This window comes from Aquarana catesbeiana, linkage group LG02 (genome assembly GCF_042186555.1).
Source record: "Aquarana catesbeiana isolate 2022-GZ linkage group LG02, ASM4218655v1, whole genome shotgun sequence".
In the NCBI taxonomy this organism is placed as follows: domain Eukaryota; kingdom Metazoa; phylum Chordata; class Amphibia; order Anura; family Ranidae; genus Aquarana; species Aquarana catesbeiana.
This window is the reverse complement of record NC_133325.1, coordinates 340,917,722-340,923,721: the sequence shown is the minus strand read 5'-3', so window position 1 is coordinate 340,923,721 and position 6,000 is coordinate 340,917,722.

Below are 6,000 nucleotides of genomic sequence, written 5' to 3'. Positions count from 1 at the left end.
CCATTTTCGGGTCTGTGTTTATTTTCTTTAATGGTATTTGTGATATTGTGAGCATGCAGCTTGCAATCCCATGAGAACAAGTAGCCCAAAGCCCACCTACACACTGCACAGTCAATTAAATCACTGTGTGCACAAATGCAACTGAGTGAGACATACCAAAGAGGAAGATCCTAAGCGTTATAACGGACAATAGAAGTAATATGGTGGAAGCGTTTAAACAAATCAGCAGCAGGTGCAGTAACATGCTGCAATATACTGCAGTAACCCTGAAATAACGCACTGAAATATACTGCGTTAAATGTGCACTAACGCACTGCAATATACTGCGGTAAACCTGCAATAACGCACTGAAATATACTGCGTTAAATGTGCAGCAACGCACTACAATAAACTGCGATAAACGTACAATAATGCACTGAAATATACTGTGTTAAAAGTGCAGTACCACACTGCAATATACTGCTGTAAATGTGCAATAACACACTGAAATATACTGCGTTAAATCTGCACTATGTACTGCAATATACTGCAGTAAATCTGCAATAGTGCACTGAAATATACTGCGTTACCGTGCACAAACGCACTGCATTATACTTCAGTAAACCTGCAATACTGCACTGAAATATATTGTGTTAAAAGTGCAGTACCACACTGGAATATACTGCGGTAAACGTTCAATAACGCACTGAAATATACTGCGTTAAATGTGTACTGCAATATACTGCAGTAAATCTGCAATAGGGCACTTAAATATACTGCATCACCATGCACAAATGCACTGCATTATACTGCAGTAAACCTGCAATAACGCACTGAAATATAATGCGTTAAACATGCAGTAATATACTGTAATATTGTCACGTACCTTACAGCGGAGTCTGAAATGCTGAGGGAGGCCTCTCACATGGTTCCGGTCTCAACACCCCTGGTAGTGAGGACAGGGAGTGCTGGGGCACGGAAGGGTGCAGGTGCCTGCGGCTGGAAGCTGGAACTTGGAGATTCAGGATCCTCTTGGAGAAGATAAGACTGATCACCAGAACTGTTTAGTAGAAGCCAGGCAGGTAGGTATGGATTCAGGAACAGGACAGGCAAAGGTTGGCAACTGGCTAGCGACAAGGTACCCAAACAGAAGGCAAGTTCGTAGTCAAGGTCAGGCAGAGGTTGGCAATGGGCAGGCAGCGAGGTACAAAGTCAGGAAGCAGAGCCGTAGTAGAGAGTCCAAGCCAGGGTCAGTATAATCAGTAGAGGTAGGTAACAGGCAAGGGTGATCCAGGAGAGTAGTCGAGGAAGCCGGGTAGTCAGGAGCAAGGTAACAGGTCACACAGAAATCAGGAACTCAGGAACAAGCTGAAGACGATCCAGCACTGGTGTCAGGCAAAGACCTTGTTTATATATGGCACTGTGCGCCAGGATTGGTGGGCGTGAATGTGCATGCGTGAGAACGTACACCCGCTCGTATGGGTGTGCTGGTGCACGCACATGTTCGTACAGGTGTGTGGGTGTGCATGTTCGATCCGGAACTCGTTCGCCTCTGTCTGGGACACTGCGCATGGCCGTTAGTCACTGCTGCACGGAGATGGGAGCTAGCACTGTGAGTTCTCTGACAAATATACTGTGGTAAACCTGCAATATCGCACTGAGATATACTGCGTTAAACATGCAGTAATGCACTGCAATATACTGTGGTTAACATGCAATAACGCACTGAAATATACTGCGGTAAACCTGCAATAATGCACTGCAATATACTGTGGTAAACGTGCATTAACGCACAGAAATATACTACATTAAATGTGTACTAACACACTGTAATATACTGTGGTAAACGTGCAATAATGCACTGAAATATACTGCGCTAAATGTGCGCTATATACTGCAATATACTGCAGTAAATCTGCAATAGCGCACTGAAATATACTGCATTACCGAGCACTAATGCGCTGCATTATTCTGCGGTAAACCTGCAGAACTGCAGTGAACCTGCAATAACACACTGAAATATAATGCGTTAAATGTGCAGTAATTCACTGCAATATACGGTGGTAAACGTGCAGTAATGCACAGAAATATACTACATTAAATATGCACTTACTGCGGTAAACCTACAGAACAGAGGTAAACCTGCAAAAATGCACTGAAATATAATGCATAAAATGTGCAGTAATGCACTGCAATATACTGCGGTAAACTTGCAGTAATGTACTGCAATGTACTGCACTAAACGGGCAGTAATGCACTGCAATACACTGCAGTTAACGTGCACCAACGCACTGAAATATACTGCGTTAAACGTGCTCTAACGTACTGCAATATACTGCTGTAAACCTGCAATAACACACTGAAATATACTGTGTTAAACATGCAATAACGCTCTGCAATATACTGCAGTAAACCTGCAATAACACAGTGAAATATACTGTGTTAAACATGCAGTAATGCACTGCAATATACTGCAGTAAACCTGTACTAAAACACTGAAATATAATACGTTAAACATGCAGTAATGCACTGCAATATACTGTGGTAAACCTGCAATAACGCACTGAAAGATACTGCAGTAAACCTGCAAAAATTAACTGCAATATACGGCGGTAAACGTGCAGTAACGCAAAGAAATATACTACATTAAATGTGCACTAACACATTGAAGTATACTGCAGTAAACTTGCAGCAATGCACTGCAATATACTGCGGTAAACGTGCACCAACGCACTGAAATATGCTGTGTTAAATGTGCGCTAACGTACTACAATATACTGCTGTAAACCTGCAATAACACACTGAAATATACTGCATTAACCACTTCGGCCCTGGAAAAATTTACCCCCTTCCTGACCAGAGCATTTTTTGAGATACGGCAATGCGTCGCTTTAACTGACAATTGTGCGGTCATGCGACGTTGCACCCAAACAAAATTGACGTAGTTTTTTTCCCCACAAATAGAGCCTTCTTTTGGTGGTATTTGATCACCTCTGTGGTTTTTATTTTTTGCCCTGTGAACAAAAAAAGAGTTACAATTTTGAAAAAAAAGCAATATTTTTTACTTTTTGCTATAATATATCCCCAAAAAATATATAAAAAACCACACATTTCTTTCTCAGTTTAGGCCGATATGTATTCTTCTACAAATTTTTGGTAAAAAAAATTTGCAATAAGTGTATATTGATTGGTTTGCGCAAAAGTTTATTATAAAATAGAGGATAGAATTATGGCATTTTTATTATTATTATTTTTTTATTAGTAATGGCGGTGATCTGCGACTTTTATCGTGACTGTGACATTATGGCGGACACATCGGACACTTTTGACACTATTTATTATAAATAGTGTCAAAAACGCACTGATTATATAAAAAATAATAAAAACGCACTGATTACTGTATTAATGACACTGGCAGGGAAGGGGTTAAACACTAGGGGGCGATCAAGGGGTTAAGTGTGTCCTAGGGAGTGATTCTAACTGTGGGGGGGTGGGCTATCACTGACATAACAGCAATCACTGCTCCCAATGACAGGGAGCAGTAGATCTCTGTCATGTCACTAGGCAGAACGGGGAAATGCCTTGTTTACATCGTGACACGATCGCAGGCCTCCGGCGGACATCGAGTCTACAGGACCTGCGGGTATGGTCACGGAGTATGCGGTGGGCGTGCGAGCGCCCACAATGCCGCGTCTTAAAGGGGATGTACCTGTACACCTATTTGCACAGCCGTGCCATTGTGCCGATGTATATCGTCGTGCACTGGTCTGCAAGCGGTTAAACATACAATAACGCTCTACAATATACTGCAGTAAACCTGCAATAACGCAGTGAAATATACTGCATTAAACATGCAGTAACGCACTGAAATATACTGTGTTAAATGTGCACTAACGCATTGCAATATACTGCGTTAGATGTGCACTAATGCAAGATCCCAAGATCAGGGGGCCTTCCTGAATAAGAGTGTGGTGGCACAAATAGGGCACAGCTTCAGAACCCAACTCAAAGACTGTAACATAGGGTTCCAGGGTCATGTGCAGGGTCCCCAGAAGCAAGAGAAGCTGCTCAAGGGCCCATCAAGATGCACAATCAGCCATCTATTTGTTGAAGTGAGAGCAACCCTTCACGAAGAGGGATTAGTTGACCTCTGAGTTTGTGCCCTGTGGGGCTAGAACCAAGCTCAGAGAGTCTGTAAGCAACTACTGTAAAAGTAGATGTAGGAGAAGGGTGGGATACAAATCACCTCTCCCTAGACCTCCCAGAGCACATCCTGGCCACCCATGACATAACTGATCACAGTGTAATGCACAGTGCACTTCAATATACTGCTGTAAACGTGCAATAACGCACTGAAATGTACTGCGTTAAATGTGCAGTAGCACACTGGAATATACTGCTTTAAATGTGCACTAACGCACTGAAATATACTACAGTAAACCTGCAATAATGCACTGAAATATATTGAATTAAAAGTGCAGTACCACACTGCAATATACTGCGGTAAACCTGCAATAACACACTGAAATATACTACGTTAAATGTGCACTAACATACTGCAATATACTGCGGTAAACCTGCAATAAAGCACTGAAATATACTAAGTTAAAAGTGCACTGTTGCAGTGCAATATACTGTGGTAAACGTGCAATAACGCACTGAACTATACTGCGTTAAACGTGCAGTAACGCACTGCAATATACTACGGTAAACGTGCACCAACGCACTGAAATACACTACCTTAAACTTGAAATAATGCTCTGCAATATACTGCAGTAAACCTGCAATAACGGTCTGCAATATACTGCAGTAAACCTGAAAAAACGCAGTGAAATATACTGCATTAAACATGCAGTAATGCACTGCGATATACTGCAGTAAACATGTAATAACACACTGAATTATACTGCGTTTAAACGTGCACTAACACACTGCAGTAGCGCACTGAAATATACTGTGTTACCATGCACAAACGTACTGCAATATACTGCAGTAAACGTGCAATAAAACACTTGCTGCGTTAAATGTGCACTAACGCACTGCAATATACTGCGTTAAATGTGCACTAATGCAAGATCCTAAGATCAGGGGGCCTTCCTGAATAAGAGTGTGGTGGCACAAATAGGGCACAGCTTCAGAACCCAAGTTAACTCAAGGACTGTAGCACAGGGTTCCAGGGTGGAAAGAACCCAGACAGACTTGGGAAGGTGCAGGGTCATGTGCAGTAACACGGGGGGGGGTCATATTATGGAGAAAATGGGGCCCCAGAAGCAGAGGAATCAGTTCAAGGGCCCATCAAGATGCACAATCACCCCTCTATTTGTTGAAGTGAGAGCAACCCTTCATGGAGAGGGATTGGTTGACCTCTGAGTTTGTGCCCTGTGGGCTGAGCTAGAACCAAGCTCAGAGAGTCTGTAAGCAACTACTGTAGAAGTACATGGTACATGTAGGAGAAGGGTGGGATACAAATCACCTCTCTCTAGACCTCCTTCTGCCCAGAACACACCCTGGCCACTCATAACATAACTGATCACAGTGTAATGCACAGTGCACTGCAATATACTGCGGTAAACGTGCAATAATGCACTTGCCTGCAGCAAGCCATTACAACTAATGCCTCCAGAAATTTGTCCTACACACTCTCTGAAACAGGAGTCCACCACAGCTACAGGAAGATCCTATTGGAGGGAAATGAACGCACTTTGACATGATCTGACAGATTAAGCTCACTACCAACACAGGGCAACCAGACCAGTTCACACTGGGATTTCAGGAGGAATTCTAATTGCCAGTTAGTAAGATATTAAATGTAACCTTGCCTTCCAACTGACTAGAGGTGTTCCTATTAAGGAGGTAGACTTGTTGATCAATAAAGGGAACAGTCCACCATTTCACAACTTTTGACCCAAATCACACGTGTCTTTGCAGCAGAGCTTTAAAAGATCCAAGAATGGAGACAACAGGCTGATCCTCCAAATGCAGGGTTACAGCAAGAGACTGCAGTGCTTCAAATAACTCAGA